At 42.8% G+C, this 20,676-nt stretch overlaps 1 protein-coding gene across 1 annotated transcript in view; it reads left to right on the plus strand.

Moving 5' to 3' along the window:
- Nucleotides 1-13,659: 13,659 nt before the first annotated feature.
- The window catches only part of LOC136873668 (proton-coupled zinc antiporter SLC30A5), a 299,129-nt gene continuing 292,112 nt past the window's right edge, over nucleotides 13,660-20,676 (plus strand). Inside the window, exon 1 of the mRNA XM_068227712.1 lies at nucleotides 13,660-13,789. The gene's annotated coding sequence lies outside the window, so the exon portion shown is untranslated. The remainder of the gene's footprint in view (nucleotides 13,790-20,676) is intronic.

Consider the following 20,676-nt stretch of genomic DNA (forward strand, 5'->3'; position numbering starts at 1 on the left):
CAAAAAACAAACTACAGATGCTAGCTCAGTAGTATTGTCAGTGATAGTGGAGAGAGCCTCATTAATATCTTTCTCTCCCAAAGTTGGGATACTAATTGGCAATGCAAGGGATTCTTTAAGCTTGGTGGTATCGGCCGCAACCGTGCCTCCAGACTGAACATTTCTAATGATTAATTCATAAATCAATTCCTCCTTGCGCAAATAGCCGGGGTGGAGGACTTCGCGAGGGCCGGAATGATGACAGAAAGTTGACAAATTTAGAAAAATAAGAATTAAAATTCCAGCAACTGAGAAAATTGTTAGAGTTCAAATTAAATGCAATGTTTAGCCGTCAAAGGTGGCTTAAATGAGACCCATTCAACCACGCTCTTCTACCACTTGTTCCGAGGTATCTGTGAAACAGCAGAGGAAGGTGAAAGAAGGTGTTGGGGTGAATGGGTATAACTACACAATCAAAATTAATTTAAAACTGTAACAAAGGTTATATTTTTCTCTCTTAAAAGAAACAACAAGTAACAAGGTATTAGTAACAACAATTTAAGTCTAGGAAAGACAAGATTGGCGGTATAAACAGAACTTGGGCTTCAAGCCCTCACTTTACATTTCCTGAGCTCTCAGCTCACACAACACATATTTACCAAAGGGCAGAAATCCCCTTCATATATGGAGCACTTACTCCCAAGTTTTAATACCAAGCCTCTCTGAGGCATGTTTACCACAAATAAAAGAGCTGACCCGCTCTCAATTTTCTAACCCTATTAAAGGCCATAACAGACTTTACTATTAACTGCCCTCAAGGCACAACTTACAAGGAAACAAGGGTATCTTGTACCCAACCTACTGGGCCTTAGCAGAAGAGAACAGGTTAAGTAAATGGCCAAAAATACAAATATGAATGGAGGCGTGTACTTGCACTCCTACATGAAACTTCTTAAAACCTAAGAGGCACTAGGCTGATGAAACAGGGGCTATTCTCAAACTATGAAGGTGACTCGTATAAGAAAAATTTTCATGTATTACCGAAGGGAAGAAAATCAGTTACCAAACGTAGTCACCTCAAACTAATATGAAGGGGAGCTCTAGAGGGTAAAGCACTCTCTATCCCCGAATTGCAGTTACAGATTTAATGACGTTTTTACATCAAACGGCAAAACATTTATATGTCGGAAAGATAGTTTACATTGTAAGGGGATTCGGACCTTTCCCGAGGGTTAAACTGCTGAGCTAGCACGAAATAAAGATGTTAAACGGCCATTACCTTATTGGAGAGCTGCTGCCTGATGAAAGAGGCGCTTCCCGCTTCCTGCTATAAGTCCATACACTAGGTTAGAAGTTGATGAAGTGGCCGAGCGACAAGAAAATCAGCAGTTTTTATACCCTCGGGGAAAATTTGAGATCTTTCATTAATAAAACAGCCACACCCACTCAATTTTATTGGTCAGTGTAGACGGTACACTCAAAATCGAAGAAGAAAGACAGGATTGGTCAAAAATTAATTACAGAAATTCCGGATTGGCTCAACACAATCTGGCGGAAAGAAAAGATTAACATTGCCAACCCACAAATGAATGAACGAAATTTAGTAAAGAGAAAACTTATGAATACAAAATTTCTTCAAAAAAGTTCCTTCACTTCGCACCAGGATGCATGATCATAGTTTTTGTAGAGACATCTATAAGAGAATGTCCACACTCCTTGATCAATGGAAAACAAAACAAGTTGAAATCCACACAGTATTGACAACTGCGTAATAACAAAATTTACGGTAGTGACATCATCTGAGAAACTTATGAGTTGATCCAGTTTTTAAAATTCAGAGTTTCTCCTGTAGAGAAGGATTTATTGGCGCAAGATTAAAAACTGCGGCGTAGGGGTGTACCGCCCGGTAAAGAAACATTAGTAACAACTCGTTGTATCATTAACGTTCGGGGAAATACAATACCATGAGCAATGTTATTTCCTGGCACTCATTTAATACCCACACGATTCGAGAAGTACTTCCAGGTACACTTGGTTTAGCTGCAACATCTGAGTGTAATAATGCAGTATTTTGCTGATGTACCGGTAATAAGACATTTTATTAAACACACGTGCTCATTTAAGTAAAATCAAACATGGCTACTTATGGATATACAGGAAGGCCATGTTTCTGCTGGCTGTTGAGATCTTGCAACGTAGAATAAGGTTATACTACCAATTTCCCCAGCAAAACATGGACTTCAAGCTCTCGACGTAGGGGTTCCTTCAAGTCTCATTACAATTCGGCAGTCAACGCAACACTGCTTAAAATATACTACAGAATGAATCAAGACTAATATTTAGTTTTCAAATACGCAGATAAACATTAACACTCCTTCAGCCACTCCCTCTCCCCACAAACGTGCACTTGGCCCTGTTTAACGGCCGGATACCCTTCCTGATGCCAACTCTGTGTGGAGGAATGTAATTACTATTGTGTGTTTTTGTGGTGGTTGTTAGTGTGCTGTCTAAATACGACGAGGGGAGTGTTGGGACAAACACAACATCCAGTCCCTGAGACAGAAAAATTAATTAGATGCAATTAGAAAATCCCCGAAACGAGCTCGGTAGCTCCATCGGCTTAAGTTCGGCCAGAATCCAGTATTCGGAAGATAGTGGTTACAACCCCCACTGGCAGCAGCCTTGAAGATGTTTTTTCCATGGTTTCCCATGTTCACGCCAAGCAAATGTTGGGGCGGTACCTTAATTAAGGCAACAGTCGCTTCCTTCCGGCTCCTATCCCTTTCCTATACCATGGTCGCCATAAAACCTATCTGTGTCGGTGCGACATAAAGCAACATGTAAAACAAAAATCACCGACACGGCCGAACCTCTGAACCGAAGTCCTCGACGCTGATGATTCTGCCAAGGAGTCCGAAAGAAATTAACACGAGACTTAAACACTGAAGGAATAATTTACACTGCTATTGAAACCAGTAGCCGTATAGTAGTTTTATGTACTGAACCCTTGCACTACTACTACAGTAATGAAATCCATTACAATAGGATTTATACACGCGCACTTACAATATAACAACTACTGCAATTACAACCACTATGACACTGTACCGTTTCACTGAGCACAAACAACACCCACGAAATGAAATAAACAATGCCCGAATGTTCTCCCTTCTTCATACACATGATCTGAATTATCAAATCACGCTCAACGCTCGAAGCATGGCCAAGCTAAAACGGTGCACTCACCCTATAGTTCACTTTTTATATCTTAGCTTCTTTACGGATGCGGACATGCGAAATTAGTGTCTTGGCGCATACAAAATGTATGGCAGTGCGGATAAATTTGCTGATAATTTCTAAATAATTACGTTTCTTGATTTTAACTCGGTTATACCAAACACAGTAGATACAATACGCGACCCTTCCGGATTTAGCCTTGTTAAAATGGGAGACAGTTCGCAAGTGGCGTGACCCGGAAATTCGCGCTAAATTCAAATATTAGTGGAAATGTATGTACGGAAATGGATAAATAAATTACGTCTAGAAAGAAAGTGTTGCTAAAATATTAACTTCAAAGTTGCTAAAGGATAAGTGAATGGAGAATTATTTAATAGGTTATTATATAAAGACAGAAATTAGACATACCAGTATAATCAAGATTTGAAATGGACTGCTGTGAAAGGGCTTGATCTTTTATTTATGCATTATTTTCTTTAGCTTTAGCATACCTGCCTGAAGTTCCATGGCTATATTTGTCGTTTTTTCTCATTTAAAGGCATTGTATCATCACATTAGGACACTTGTCAATAAAAATATTGGCACATTCCTTACACACATGATTCAATTTACATTTAACAGCTGGACAATTTTCGTTTTAACTTGAAGCCTACTAACAGAAAGAAAATCTATACATTTAGCCGCAAAATCATTCTAAATTTCCCTATAAGCAATACTTACCATTACATTAGGGTAAAGGAAATTTGCATCATCATATTGTTTCAACAAAATATGTACATTTCTTAAATCACCCATATTTTCTTCAGTGCTAGACAACGCATTACGGCATTCCAAATGGGGTAACTTGGAGCACAACCAGCCACACACATATGCATATTTCTGAATTAAATCAAATCAAAACCTACAGATAACACCTACTACAACACATCGGTATTGAAGGGTAACTGCTGCACTAACACAATAAAACAAGCTTATTATATTTAAGCCAGTTAAAATATTGGTCACACAGGTCAGAATTTTAGGAAGTACTATAAAAATCTCTTTGTAACTGAAACATGTTATATGCAAACACAGTATTTACTTACATTTTCTTGTCACGAGGGAAACGGAAGAAAGACCGCGAATCCTTCTGCACTTCATGGTTATTGCAACCAAACGCAGCACATATCTTTCCACCCATATTTATGTCAAATTAATGCAAATGCATAAATAACGCCAGAAACTTCACAAACAATAGCACATGCTCTTATGACAGAGTAACTCCAGGTCACTCCACTAGACAGAGCTCTAATTGCTGTCACTCGGTATCTCGCAGAGTGTCGCGTATTGTCTTTACTGTATTTGGTTATAGTCTTATTTTTTCCTGTGGTTCGGTGACCCTTGACAGTGGTATGGGAGATTGGTGATATATAAAGAGACTTGAAACCAAAACACAGTAAATCGGACACAAGCCTAATTAACTCCTATCCGTAATTAATGGAAGGAGTGAAAAAAGGTCAGTACGTCGGTAGTTGTCGCAAGAGAAAATCCCTCACAAAACCTATGGCTGTAGGGGCTCTGGTGCGGGTGTCAGACCTATTGTATTATGTTAACAGACCTATCTGTTGCAAAAACATTCCATTTATTAGGTTGTGTTCAGGACATACACTGACTGACAGAGCAAATGCAACACCAAGAAGGAGTGGTTCGAAAGGGATGAAAGTTGGGGAAAAAACAGAGACGGCACGGACGAATAATTGATGTTTATTTCAAACCGATATGCAGGTTACACAATGCGCACGGCATCGACTCAGTAGGATGTAGGACCACCGCGAGCGGCGATGCACGCAGAAACACGTCGAGGTACAGAGTCAATAAGAGTGCGGATGGTGTCCTGAGGGATGGTTCTCCATTCTCTGTCAACCATTTGCCACAGTTGGTCGTCCGTACGAGGCTGGGGCAGAGTTTGCAAACGGCGTCCAATGAGATCCCACACGTGTTCGATTGGTGAGAGATCCGGAGAGTACGCTGGCCACGGAAGCATCTGTACACCTCGTAGAGCCTGTTGGGAGATGCGAGCAGTGTGTGGGCGGGCATTATCCTGCTGAAACAGAGCATTGGGCAGCCCCTGAAGGTACGGGAGTGCCACCGGCCGCAGCACATGCTGCACGTAGCAGTGGGCATTTAACGTGCCTTGAATACGCACTAGAGGTGACGTGGAATCATACGCAATAGCGCCCCAAACCATGATGCCGCATTGTCTAGCGGTAGGGCGCTCCACAGTTACTGCCGGATTTGACCTTTCTCCACGCCGACGCCACACTCGTCTGCGGTGACTATTATTGACAGAACAGAAGCGTGACTCATCGGAGAACACGACGTTCCGCCATTCCCTCATCCAAGTCGCTCTAGCCCGGCACCATGCCAGGCGTGCACGTCTATGCTGTGGAGTCAATGGTAGTCTTCTGAGCGGACGCCGGGACTGCAGGCCTCCTTCAACCAATCGACGGGAAATTGTTCTGGTCGATATTGGAACAGCCAGGGTGTCTTGCACATGCTGAAGAATGGCGGTTGACGTGGCGTGCGGGGCTGCCACCGCTTGGCGGCGGATGCGCCGATCCTCGCGTGCTGACGTCACTCGGGCTGCGCCTGGACCCCTCGCACGTGCCACATGTCCCTGCGCCAACCATCTTCGCCACAGGCGCTGCACCGTGGACACATCCCTATGGGTATCGGCTGCGATTTGACGAAGCGACCAACCTGCCCTTCTCAGCCCGATCACCATACCCCTCGTAAAGTCGTCTGTCTGCTGGAAATGCCTCCGTAGACGGCGGCCTGGCATTCTTAGCTATACACGTGTCTTGTGGCACACGACAACACGTTCTACAATGACTGTCGGCTGAGAAATCACGGTACGAAGTGGGCCATTCGCCAACGCCGTGTCCCATTTATCGTTCGCTACGTGCGCAGCACAGCGGCGCATTTCACATCATGAGCATACCTCAGTGACGTCAGTCTACCCTGCAATTGGCATAAAGTTCTGACCACTCCTTCTTGGTGTTGCATTTGCTCTGTCAGTCAGTGTATAATACTGGCATATGGTGCAGTATAACAAAAGAGAAAGAAATATGAGGAAAGAAATGTGAAATGATGGAATAATGTTGTATAAAGGAAAGAATCGATGAATTATAAATGTGAAGGCGTCTGAGGAAGGATTTTCATATGTGATTAAATACTGTATAGTTAAGTAACGCAAATGTGGATCAATGATAGATTGAGTGGTAGTAATGATGTTTAAGCATTGAATAATCCGTATCACGTGGTAAATGGGAACTTGGTAGTAAACTTGCGAGTAATGACAGATATTGGTCACCAAAAATAATTCCAGTAACCCATGATCATCACTCATATGGCAATTTCAAAGAGAATTACATATTATTTATATGGTTTTAAACTGATTAAAACTAATATTACAGGATGGTATTAGGATATACGATCTTAGTGTCTTCCTTATGGCATTCTATGACTAATGTGGATTTAGAAATTTCATCCATGGTATTCCTTGCTAACTTGTAATAAAATGATTGAATTTTATGAGGTGATAAACTATAATTCTAATCTGACAATGAAAATACTGAGACTATTTAGGGCAGTTTCACCAAATCCCAGAGAAGATATTTCGAAAATAATTGTTTATGATTAGTTATTTTAAATATATATATTATGGTAGGTAGCTATTGGAAGGTACATAATTGACCTGTCTGAAGCACTTGATAGGGTGGATCATGGGAGACTACTGGCCAAAATGAGCGCAATTAGACTAGGCAAAAGAGTGACTGAATGGGTTGCTATATTTCTAGATCTCAGAGAATTAGAGTAGGTGAAGCTTTATCTGTCCCGATAATAATTAAGAGGGGAATTCCTCAAGGCAGTATTATCGGAACATTATGTTTTCATATATATATATATAAATGATATGAGTAAAGGTGTGGAATCAGAGGCAAGCTTTTTGCGGATGATGTTATTCTCTATAGAGTAATAAATAAGTTACAAGATTGTGAGCAACTGCAACGTGACCTCGAAAATGTTGTGTGATGGACAGCAGGCAATGGTATATTGATAAACGGGGTTAAAAGTCAGGATGTGAGTTTCACAAATAGGAAAAGTCCTCTCAGTTTTAATTACTGCGTTGATGGGGTGAAAGTTCCTTTTGGGGATCATTGTAAGTATCTAGGTGTTAATATAAGGAAAGATCTTCATTGGGGTAATCACATGAATGGGATTGTAAACAAAGGTTACAGATCTCTGCACACGGTTATGAGGGTGTTTAGGGGTTGTAGTAAGGATGCAAAGGAGAGAGCATATAAGTCTCTGGTAAGACCCCCAACTAGAGTATGGTTCTAGTGTATGGGACCCTCACCAGGTTTACCTGATACAAGAACTGGAAAAAATCCAAAGAAAAGCAGCTCGATTTGTTCTAGGTGATTTCCGACAAAAGAGTAGCGTTACAAAAATGTTGCGAAGTTTGGGCTGGGGAGAATTGAGAGAAAGAAGAAGAGCTGCTCGACTAAGTGGTATGTTCCGAGCTGTCAGCGGAGAGATGGCGTGGAGTGACATTGGTGGACAAATAAGTTTGAGTGGCGTTTATAAAAGTAGGAAAGATCACAATATGAAGATAAAGTTCTAATTCAAGAGGACAAACTGGGGCAAATATTCATTTATAGGAAGGGGAGTTAGGTATTGGAATAACTTGCCAAGGGAGTTGTTCAATAAATTTCCAATTTCTTTGAAATCATTTAGGAAAAGGCTAGGAAAACAACAGATAGCGAATCTGCCATGTGGGCGACTGCCCTAAATGCAGATCAGTATTGATTGATTGATTGATTGATTGATTGATTGATTGATTGATTGATTGATTGGTTGATTGATTGATTGATTGATTGATTGATTGATTTGAAGAATGGAAGGAGTGATAAGAAAGTATCGACCTGTCTCCATGCTCAACATGCTACCAGGCAATGAGGTGATGAGGTGGAATGAGGCAGTGAGGGCCACGGAAAACCGTATGGGAGGAAATAAAAATGCCTGTCTAAAAACCTGGCATTTTGTGAATAGCGCATGCAAGGATGTGGGCAGGATGGTCCAGGTTATATTAATAGTGGAATAGTTTATCATGCACAAGTCATATTCATATCCAGTCTGTTATCTCAGGGAATCAGTCCATCGCTAGAAATACCGCCTGGTCTCCATGGTGCACCTAGTAGTGTCTCCAATCCCGGAGAGTGAGGCCACGTGCGGGCCTTGTGGCCTTAGTCCTCCGTCTTCTCTGCCCGCTGCTATGGCCCGGTAAATTGAGCAAATGCTATTAAAGGCCGCGTAGCCTTCTGCACAGTTGGCGCTCATCGGTGCTGAGTAAGCTGTGGGATGGTGGTCAGCAGAATACAGGTTTTAGCGTACCGGATGTTAACAGGCTACCTGATCCTGGGCCCACCTCGTACAGCGGAAGCACTGCAAGTACTGTTGAGGGGAACTTTTATATTTTACCTGACTGCTGCTTCCTGCTGGAGTCCTCTTCTAGCCGGCCTTCGTGCAACTGCTTCCCTGGGTGGAGTTGTGGATTGCAGCACTGTAGCCGTCTCCTGGAGGGCTGGCATAACCATCTTCGTGGTACGGGGGCGGCGTCTTCTTCCTGTCACTGATCTCTCCTGAGCAGGGTACGAGATCACGGCCTGGGGACTATGAGAGCACAGCCTGCCCCGCTGTTGCACCCGTCCTTCTTCTTCCTGTCTGGTGCGGGCAGTCGGCGCTGGCGCCCTTGTGTTGTTCCTGTCCTGTACAGTATATTGAGGCGTCTGCGTCGTGGACGTGGCTCTAGTTGGCCGTAAACCATGTTCAGAAACCATTAAGCGCCAGTAGACGTACGTATCTACTCTCGTGATGCCGTCGCGACACCTGGGCGCGTCCCCATCCACGTCTGTCAAAGTTGTAGAGCACGAGTTAGTACCTACTAACTTGTGTCTCAGGCCAGTGTCCTTCTGAGTGTCTGTATGGTAGTTTTATTTCTCTTCTTCTCCCGCAGCGTCTGCCATTGTCCTCTGGGTTAGGTCTCATGCCAGGCCGCGGGATAACCTGAAAATCATGAGAAAGTTTCCTCTCGCAGCATCTGAGCCACTCATGGTCCTCGGGAAGAATGATAAATGCCTGGTTTCGGACTGACTCCACGAGCTCCACTGAGTCCTCGCCGCCATGCTCCGTAAACTGTTCATAACACACACCTCCTCGCACAATCACGGCTCTCTCGGTGGTATACACTGATCTCTATACATGGATCGCTGATGGCAGCTCTCCGCTGCAGGAGAAAGTACGCCAAGTTGAGCGCGCGGTTCGCCATGTTGGCGTACCCATCCTAGAGCTCTCCTTATGGGGAAGCAATGGTAATATAGTCAACTTTAAATCGCAATTAATGGCGCGTTGGAATAACTAAAAATATAGGGACATGTTCACTCAAAGTATAAGGACATTGGGATCACTGACACGTCGTTCCGAGGTCAGTAAATCTCCGGGATAGCAATATAAATGAGTGTATAATAACGGCCGACTAATATTAACTTAGGTGCTGAATACATGCAATTAGCGATCGGTAACACAATACGAGTGAAAATCAGTTTCTGGAAACATTGCTGTAAATTGTGTACATGTATGTCACGAAATTATGCATTCTTAAAATGATGTACCTATAAACGTAGCTCACTATACAGGCCTAGATTCGACATACCATAATCGGTGCTTGATAATGAATTCCTGTTTCCTGTTTCTATGAAGTAACGCGCAGTTTATCAAATTAAAATATCATTGAAGCAAATGTACACATTCATAAAACCAGCAAATATTCAAAACTTGTCTATATATCACATTACCTGCAGCTTAATTTACTATTACAGACCTCTTTAATTAAATTCAGCTACCAAAGCAATACTGATGGTCATCATCAGAAATATGTAACACCCGTTAAATGAGCCCCAAATACCACAACTAGTATAATGGGATAACCTAAAACACCCACCACACTTTGCCTTCTCCCACCACTCCAGTGTCTGAAACCCATAATTATTACTGATGTAAATAAGGTCTAGAAATCCTCCAGACTTCATTTTCTAAGGTTGTTATAAGGTCACGCCAATTATTTCATCAAAACCGTCAGTTTAATTATGACAAATAAATAAAAATATAAGTAAATCTTTACTTGCAGTTAATGTTCAGTAAAATTGAATACAGTTGGCTATACATCACTTCTAAGGCGTGCAGTTTGTCCATTTTTATCTAAATAGTCTTCCTCAACGTGATGGGAGCAGAGAACAGCTGTTTTAGAAGGCTCCCAAGTCTCCCACCTGATACTCCTAATCCGTGATCTTAGATGTTCGGGTTTCGAGAAAGGAAACCTAGAAAAATTGCCATTTTGCTCCCAGAATATGCGAAATAAGATACAATAAACCTAAAACTCAAAACACTACCCTAGGAAGCTTATTATGTACAGTATAAAACTCACCGATGAAATGATTTCTCCTTCTGCTGATCGTTTCTGTTTGTACATCCATAAGCTGAACACTGCGGTATGTTAATACCCGGTAGGATGCTTCTTCATTCGGATTTCACATAAATACATGCACATTTAAATTTAATTTTGTAATTTACAAGCAGTGTCCGCCTCTGTGGTGTAGTGGTTAGTGTGATTAGCTGCCACCCCCAGAGGCCCAGGTTCGATTCCCGGCTCTGCCACGAAATTTGAAAAGTGGTATGAGGGCTGGAACGGGGTCCACTCAGCCTCGGGAGGTCAACTGAGTAGAGGGGGATTCGATTCCCTCCTCAGCCATCCTGGAAGGGTTTTTAAGTTGTTTCCCACTTCTCCTCCAGGCAAATGACGGGATGGTACCTAACTTAAAGCCAAGGCCGCTTCCTTCCCTCTTCCTTGTCTGTATCCCTTCCAAACCTCCCATCCCCCAACAAAGCCCCTGTTCAGCATAGCAGGTGAAGCCACCTGTGCGAGGTACTGGCCATACTCCCAGTTGTATCCCCGACCGAAAGTCTGAATCTCCGGGACACTGCCCCTGAGGCGGTAGAGGTGGGATCCCTCGCTGAGTCCGCGGGAAAAACCAACCCTGGAGGATAAACACATTAGGAACGAACGAATTTACAAGCATACTACAAGGCAACAAACCTAAATTCATAAAATACACTACTATTTCTTTTGAAATAACACAGCACAGAACACCCGTGGAACTACAATCAAGGGGGTCGGCGTCACTGAACTAAGCATAAACAAAGCTAGCGCGCTCCTCGTGGTCTATTCAATGGGTCTACTGCACGGTGCGCTCGCTGCCATCTTACTACGCCAGTCATTCTATTCGGCTTACTGCTACCCAAGCCACCAGCCATCCATGTATAGAGATCAGTGGTGGTATACCATCATGGCAAGGCTCTGTCTGGGTGGAACAATCTATGGCCGTGTTGTTTTCGTGGGCTGGACGCTGCATACTGTAGCTGCTCCTGTGATAAATGCTTAACGAAGAATAACACTTGTAGGTACTTGACAAATGCTTCTGGCATACTGGTAAGTACACTGCAGTGATCTATCGATAATGTATAGTACTTTTTTTGCTATTTGTTTTACGTCGCACCGACACAGATAGGTCTTATGGCGACGATGGGATAGGAAAGGCCTAGGAGTGGGAAGGAATCGGTCGTGGCCTTAATTAAGGTACAGCCCCAGGATTTGCCTGATGTGAAAATGGGAAACCACGGAAAACCATCTTCAGGGCTTCCGGTAGTGTGGTTCGAACCCACTAGCTACCGGACGTAAGCTCACAGCTGCGCGACCCTAACCGCACGGCCAGCTCGCCCGGTTAATGTATTGTACTTGCAATGTAATGAGATCATGGCCACCTTGCTTCCTCGTGTTTTTTGTGAACTTCCACACGAGAAGGAATTTTGATTCGTCTGAAAAAGCGAACGCGCTCTGAATTTTACATGACTATTCATTTTTACTCTTAAGCCATGGCACGTACATTGTGACAGTAATTCGAACTACTGGGAAGTGGCTTTCCATTTCAAATTCTTCTTCTTGCAAATTGTGTACTTACGATGGAAAGAAGGTAAGTCGGCCCCACGAGAACCTAGTCTGCGGTAAAGACGTACGAGAGTGGTGGTGATGATTATCATTTTAGGAGCAAGTACAAATAGTCAACCATTCTCTATATAACACTATCCAGAGAAAAAATGAAAGAATACGACACTTCGAAAAATGAAAGTTTCGGCCAGAGTAAGACAAGGGCCAGTGGTGGTGGTTATTGTTTTAAGAGGAAGTACAACTAGGCAACCATCCTCTATATAACACTAATCAGAGAGAAAGAACGGAAGGGGTCCGACACTTCGAAAAACGAAGATATCGGCCAAAGGAAGACAAGGGCTAGGAAGGGCGTGAAAATGAAAGACTCCCAAGCCCTCGCAAACCTAATAGCGTCGGGGTCGGAAAAGAACAAGAGTAAACCAAGCGAGGTCGGATAGGATAGATGAAAGTGAGGAGCGTGGCACAAGTAAGTGGAAGCAATGTCAGGACTCAGCTGAGGACCCCGTAGTTGCCAACCCACGCTCCAAAGTACAGAGCCCCTGGGCCCCTTTTAGTCGCCCCTTACGGCAGGCAGGGGATACCGTGGGTGTTATTCCACCGCCCCCACCCACAGGGGGAAAAAGACAAGGGCCACGAAGGGCGTGCAAATGAAAGACTCCCTACGCCTCCATACGCAATACCGTCGTGGTCGGAAAAGAACAAGAGTTGACTAAGGGAGGTCGGAAATAATGGACGAAAATGAGGAGCCTGGCACAAGTGAAAACGTACGAGAGAAAGAAGTTCACGACGATTGGAAACGAAGCTAAATTTGGCTGAATCGCTTTGACCTTATATCTGATGGACTGTTAAAGTCTAAAGAAGGAGGTACAGTAGAGACTTCTGTTTTTACCAATTCATTTTCTGATTTTATTGTTAAAAGATAATTACATATTTGAGTTTCTCTCTCACTCCGTTCCTTTTTCCAGCCACAGAAGTGCCATATTTAAAGATATAGGAATATAACAGCCTTGACGATATGACACCATCTAATAAAAATAATTGAATGATGACACGGTAGAGAAGTTAAACTATGTCACTTCCTACTTGCTACCCTTTGGTGAGATATTCGCTAACAAATCGGACCGTATTTTCTGAGTTATGTTTTCCATAGCCAAGGGTCTTGTGTGATATATGTCCTTTCTGTAACTTATTTGATCACCTTTCTCGTTTCGTTTTTGTATGAAAGTAAATTCTGTTACTCGGTTCAGGTAGGTATCAAAATGAGGCAAGTCAGTCGATAAGCGACAATATTACGATTGTGTTTTTTATTCCTGGATTTCAATTCTTCCTTTGTGTTACATGTTTATTCCATGAACTTAGCTTTCTTGTAGCGCATTCTGCTGTATCGCTGTTTGTTGATGTCAAGATGGCTATTATGCGTTAATTTCGGTGTAAATAATGTGTGTGTAGGATCATTGAGATTCCTGAAAGGTAATTAATGCTGGATGTTTTCGTTTAAATATGTTTGAATGTTTTGTATATAGCTACCGTTAAGGACTGCTGCGAATGTGTTGCGTCATTCGAACAAGAGAACATGCTACACTCTAAAGCGACTTGTACTGATGAAACGTCGAGGATCCTTGCTTCATATTTATATACTTAATTATTACTGTGAAACATTACCGTGGTGGTTAGTTTTGTCCTTTATGTGGATATTATATGTAAGTATGAGTGTCACGACTACAAGGATTTAAATGTAATTGGGAACAAACTTGTCTCGCGTTTATTCTGTCCCTCGGAGGATAGTGTGTAACTGTATGCTTCTTAGACAGAGATAAAGATGGATGGTTACTTGCTGTGCTTGTCGTGACCAGTTGAAAGTTCTTTTATTTGAAGCATTCTGCTGATGTCTTTTTGCATTATTAATTAATACGTTGTTGGTCCATGCCCACTCATCAGAGTGCAGAACTCTGATCTGCACTTATATGTTTTATACCTTTGCTTTCTAATATCCACTGTATCAGAAGTACAAGAACTTGTTTGCTGGAGGGAATTTGTTTGAGGTAATTTGATGGTTTTGACCCTTTTAACAGACTTGTAGTCTGAGTGGTAAGCTGTTTTTTTTTTTAAATGTGGATTTTCCATGTAAGTGTAAACGTTTACATCAAATTAAATCCCAGGATTGCACAAGAATATCATGGTATCTTGACACTATGTATTTACCTTGGGTATTGCTCTTACTATTTGAACAAAAAATCTATTCAATTTGTTCTGCTAAACTAGATGATACAGTTGGTATGTCATTTTTGGATTCACGAGATCTGAGTGGATTAAAAAGATTTGAAAAATAAAGAGGCTTAATAGTGGACAGTCTGCTATAGTGAATGCGACCTTTTATTAGTAGGCCAGTTAGTCATCCTGCTGTATCAGAAATTGTTAGAACTACTGTGTTGATGTCCCAGTATGCCTCCACTCCTACGGCACGAGTGCTGTTGTCAGGACTGCCAACAAGCAGTGATATTTTCCTGCTCCCAACTGTTGGCTATCAGGGGTGATATACAATTTCTAATCACAAGATTATGTGCCAAAAGACTGGATCAGCTCCAAAATTCTCCACAGTGTTCACGTGGAAAGAGGGCATCTGATACTGTTGATGACAATTTGTTTGTATGGAGATATTAAGTTTTGAGCAGACCGTTTGGTGTTGTTCGACAGGAGTATGCTATGTGCCAACACTGGGTTCACCCTTTCCCTACTTCATCATCGTTATTATCATCAAAAATCTTACACCCAGATATGCAGGTCTTGCATAGGCATCAAATAGACCTACACCAGGCGAGCTGAATTTGTTCTCAGACCTCCTGGCACTAATAGACATACGGCAAATAAATAACCTAATCCTTAGGGCCTGTACCAATTGCCTGGTTACAATGTTGGTTTCTTGTTGACGCTAAATTGCTTATACTAATTCCAGATAGTCCCTCAGCCCATAAACATATCCGTGTTAACCGTAGGATACATACCTTCTCTTTCCTACACATTTTCATACCCCGGGTCCGTTGGTCCCTTAAATAATTACATGGGTATTAGGTATACCGAGTGGTCCACCAGCCCCTTGCGATCCAGTTTTATGCATCCCTTCATATTTACTACAATTCTGAGACATCGGTCCCTCTCCCGAAACCAGAGTATTAACTTATAACGAGATGTGTGTTTACGGGCTAGAAGACAGCAGAAATTGTGAGCGCCACTATTGATTCATTATGGGTTCCTTGAATGAACCCGTAAAACGAGTACAGATACGCAGTGCACGTCCTTTAAAACAGGAGGTTGATGCACAGACCGGGAGCACAGTACTGTATTGGCTGGGAAGTGGGCGCCGTAGGTCGCAGTAGCTCACATGGCAAGCAGGCGGGGAGGTATGTGATAGACAGTGCTCGAGGTAGGAGGTTCGAATCCCACATAAGAACTTTTTTTTTTTTTTTTTTACAGAGAGTTGCCTGGGATGTGGTAAGGTTCCATACTTGATAGCTTCCAAGAACTGATTTATTTGACCCTGTAAAAGACCGTATGTATCGTTGCATTGGTTATGGTACTGGGTTGGACGAGGATGAGGAGATGATGGTCTTTGGCTAGTTAGCTACGTAGTACATGTTCCAAGTTTCGTAGACCACAGGTAGGGCAAAGTATGCCCCATTGGAATGATAACAACATGCAATGGCAGGTAAGTACAGGCAAACCCCTTATACACCCCTTATCCGCGTTTTCACAAATACGCGATTTTGGTTTTAGTCTAGTGCTGTCATCTGTTAAGAATACTGTACGTGGAAGCTGTAATGTCTTAAGGCGGGTACAGACATGCGATCGTAACTCTAACCTACACTATATTGCGCGCCAAGGTTAAACGAGATGAGCATATCTCTACGCGCATCTTCTGTTGTGTTTGTCGAGACTTAAATCGTCAGTTCTGATCAGTAGAGCTGTGAAGTTGCACTTGACAGGCGTTTTTAAAACGCCGGATAAAATGAAAGAAAGTGTGCTTGTCAAAGTCATATTCGTTAGAAACAAAGTTAGGAGCTTTGGATCGCTATGAGAAAGGTGAGCGTATTGTTGATATTCAGCATGCTTTGGGACTTAGTGAATCCACTGTGAGAACTATTCGTGACAATGGCGAATCAATTCGAAAAAACTGTTCAATCTTTTGCTAACTTAAGTGTGATTGGAATGGCCAAATCTCGCTCGGAAGCAATGCAAAGAATGGATCGGATTGAGCATCACAACCAACAATACATGCCTTTCTCCGGAGCTGCTATTCAAGCTAAAGTCAGGAGCTTGTATGCAGAGTTTATTTTATTATTGTGTGTTTAAGTGTTACATTTTTAAGTGTATAAAGTTTGCATTAAAATGCGTTTAAGAAACATGTTAATGATTTTTTTCTTTTTTCTTTTTTTTGTAGAAATACTAATAATATTTGCTATTTTAAACTTAACATGTGAGTACATGGAAACATAACACTATATTTTACATATAAAATGACTCGATTTACGCGAATTCGGTATGCGCGGCAATTCTGCGGAACGTAACTATTGCGTATAACGAGGTTTACCTGTATGTAGCTGCGCGAACTCCCTTCCTTCGAAGCAATTCACAACACAATGTTTATTCACTGCCTCAAGATGTACTCCAGTGACGAGTATGTGGATATGTTACTTATTTATGGAGAAGCTAGACAGAATGAATACCAGGCACAATGCTTGTACCAAGAACGCTTTCCAGATAGACGACAACCGACGGGCATGACATTTCAGTGTGTGGAAAGACGCCTGTTGGATACTGCATCCCTGGGAAGGACACGGCATGTTCGAGATCATACCGTGACGTCTGCTGACAATGAAGAGGTCGTGTTTGACGCTATCCGGTGTAACCCTCGTACTAACACACGGACCATTGCACAGGAGACGAACATCAGCCGAGCGACTGTTATGCGGATATTGCATACCCACCGGTTTCAGCCGTACCATCTGCACTTACACCAGGAGCTCCATGGTCGTGATTTCGATGCCCGAGTGGTGTTCTGTCAGTGGATCCTACAGCATGTGGACACTGATACTGCTTTTCTAGCGACTCTCTTATTTACAGACGAAGCATGATTCCACAACAATGGAACTGTAAATCGCCATAATATGCATCACTGGAGTGTGGATAATCCCCATTGGGTGCGGCAGACAGCTTTTCAGGTACAGTGGGGCGTGAGTGTATGGTGTGAAATCTTGGGTGATCACCTTATTGGTCCTCATTTCTTTGAGAGCCATCTGACCAGCCAACGCTACCTGCGGTTTCTCCAAGATGAACTACCACCACTTTTGGAACATGTGCCACTCCTTGACTGCTACAGGATGTGGTTTAAACATGATGGAGCTTCACTACACCCAGCTTTGGTCGTCCGGAACCATCTCCATGCGATGTATCCTGATAAATGGATAGGAAGGGGAGGACCTGTCCCCTGGCCCGCCAGATTGCCCGATCTTATGCCCCTGGTTTTTTTTTCTCTGTGGGGCCATGTAAAACAACTGGTGTATGCACAGGAGCCAGCCAGTCCTTGTCAGCTTAGACAGCTCATCACAAAGGCATGCCGATCTGTTTTGCCAGAGATGTTGCTACGGGCCAGACGGTCCTGACAACATTGTGCGAAACTCTGTATCGACCACAGATGTCGTCGGTTCGAGCAGGTGCTGCGTTAAACAACGTGGATAACAAATCCTGTCACGTTTCCTAGCCTCTATCAGCCCATCTCCATACCAGTGGCCCTTTTCAGGGCCAAATAAAGAGATCAGTCTGTGAAAAATGCTGGTATTAAGTATACAACCTTGCCACATCCCAGGCAACTGACTTAAAAAAATTACTTGCACGGGAACAAAGTTTCTAACCATGACTTGATCTCCGACTTTTAAATTGGTGGGCCTCCGTCCACGATCATATCTTTCCCTAACCTTTTCATGAGAGACCTTCAGGTTATGCTTAGCCTTCTTCCATAGATCCCTAATATTATCGGGATCTATTGTCTCTGGTAAAATATCATTGAGTGGCCAAAGGTTAGAAAGCGGCATATTAGGAACAAATTTAAACATGAGAGAAGCTGGAGTAAACTTACGGGACTCATAAACCGCTGAATTTAAAGTAAAGGCCAACCAATGCAGGGACGTATCCCACCTGGAATGATCTTCATAATGAAAAGCAATTAGAGCAGATCTAAGATTATGATTGACCCGCTCAGCCAGAGATGGTTGAGGGTAATACGCTGATGTAGTTACATGTGATATAGACAGATCAAAACAGAATTTACGGAAGAGGTTGGATGTAAAGGCTTTAGCATTGTCAGAAACTATATATTGACAGGGACCAAAAGAAGCAAATATGGTATTTAAACAAGAAATGGTGGACTGAGCGGTTGCCAGCTTAGTCGGAAATAGCCAGGAAAATCTCGTGAAACCATCTACACACATTAGAATGAATTTATTGGCGTTCACCTTTGATTGGGGGAAGGGTCCGACGTAGTCTATATAGAGGTGTTCCATTGGGCGCGATGCTTGGTGAGATGATAATAGACCTAGCTTAGTGGACAAGGTGGGTTTACTAAGCAAACAAAATTTACAAGCTTTCACCAATTCTCAAATTTTGCCGTCCATACCTTTCCAAATGAACATCTCTCGGATCTTTTCCCGAGTTCTGAAGATGCCTAAATGCCCCCCTAATGGGGTCTCATGATGGTACTTGAAGATCATAGGTACAAGCACGGCTGGAACCACTACTTTCATCTTTTGGTCATGCCTCGACGGGCAACACAAAACCCCGTTCCTCAATACATAAGGGACGACATGTTCCCCAGAAGAAAGGGTCTCAATAATAGGGGTCAGCACGGGATCTTCACGCTGATATTTTTCAATATCCCTAAACAGCATGGGGGAATCAGTTAGAATGGCATTAATGCCCGAAGGCATGGGCATGGGAAGAGAAGAACTATCTTCCTGTTCGGTGTTCTCCACATCCTGAGAGAACATGCGCTTAGTCCATCCGCCACTACATTTTCAGATCCCCTGATATGCCTAACATCAAATTGGAAGGCAGAAATCCTGATGTCCCAACGGGCTATACGACCAGTACGATGCGGCTTAGCTAAGACCCAACTTAAGGCTTGATTATCTGTTTCCAGGTCGAACTTAACATGTTCCAGGTAGAGTCGGAACTTCTCTAGTGCAAATAAAACCGCCAGACCCTCAGGTTCATAAATAGAATATTTAGCCTCTTGGGATGATAATGTCCTAGGCTTATAAGCTGTGGGTCGTCTTCCGAGTTCAGTTTCCTGAAGGAGGACAGCGGCCACCGCCGATGATGAGGCGTCGGTTTGGACAGTGAATTTCTGTGAAAAATCAGGCATTGCAAGAACCGGGACGTTACAAAGAGCTAATTTCAGATCTTCAAAAGCGGCTTGTTGAGACGGGCCCCACTTAAATTTGACGCCTTTCCTATGAAGTAAGTTCAAGGGTGCCGCTCTGTTAGCAAAGTTAGGAATAAATTTCCTGAAGAAATTCACCATGCCTATGAACCTGGCAATACCTTTGATGTCGTTAGGAGGTTTGAAATCACGGATGGCCTGTATTCTGGAATGATCGATAGAAACACCATCGGGTGACACAATATGCCCTAGGAATGACATAGAAGGCTTAGCAAAAGCTACCTTAGATAACTTCACAGTCAACCCGGCCTTACGAAGGCGATAGAGTACTTCCTTCAGATGATCTAGATGTTCTTTAAAGGTCTCAGAAAATACGACATCATCAAGATGTCATACATCAAGATAGTGATTGAATTACTCAAACTTGATGTCGGAAAAGACCCTATCTAGCAGTCTAGTGAGCACAGCTGCCCCCGTGAGGAGACCAAAAGGCACGCGGTTGTACTCATACAAGTTCCAATCCGTGGCAAAAGCTGTTAGATGTTTCAATTCTTCAGCTAGAGGAATCTGATTGTACACCTGATTAAAGTGTAGGATGGTAAAGAACTTAGCTTTCCGAAACCATGAAAAACAAGAGTGAAGGTCGGGAAGAGGCACAGACTGTAACACCACCTTCCGATTTAAAGCCCTATAGTCAATCACAGGCCTGAAGCCACCTTGGGGTTTCGGCACCAGAAAAAAGGATGATGAATACGCCGACTCAGAGGGTCGAATAATTCTGTCCTTTAATATTTGGTCGATCTCTTTAAGAGCCTTTATTGTAGGTGGAGACAGCCTATAAGGCGGAAATCTAACTGGGATCGAGTCCGTAACCTCAATCTTGTATTCAATAAGGTCAGTAACACCAAGAGTATCGGAAAATACA

Source organism: Anabrus simplex, chromosome 5 (genome assembly GCF_040414725.1).
Source record: "Anabrus simplex isolate iqAnaSimp1 chromosome 5, ASM4041472v1, whole genome shotgun sequence".
NCBI classification, from domain to species: Eukaryota; Metazoa; Arthropoda; class Insecta; order Orthoptera; family Tettigoniidae; genus Anabrus; species Anabrus simplex.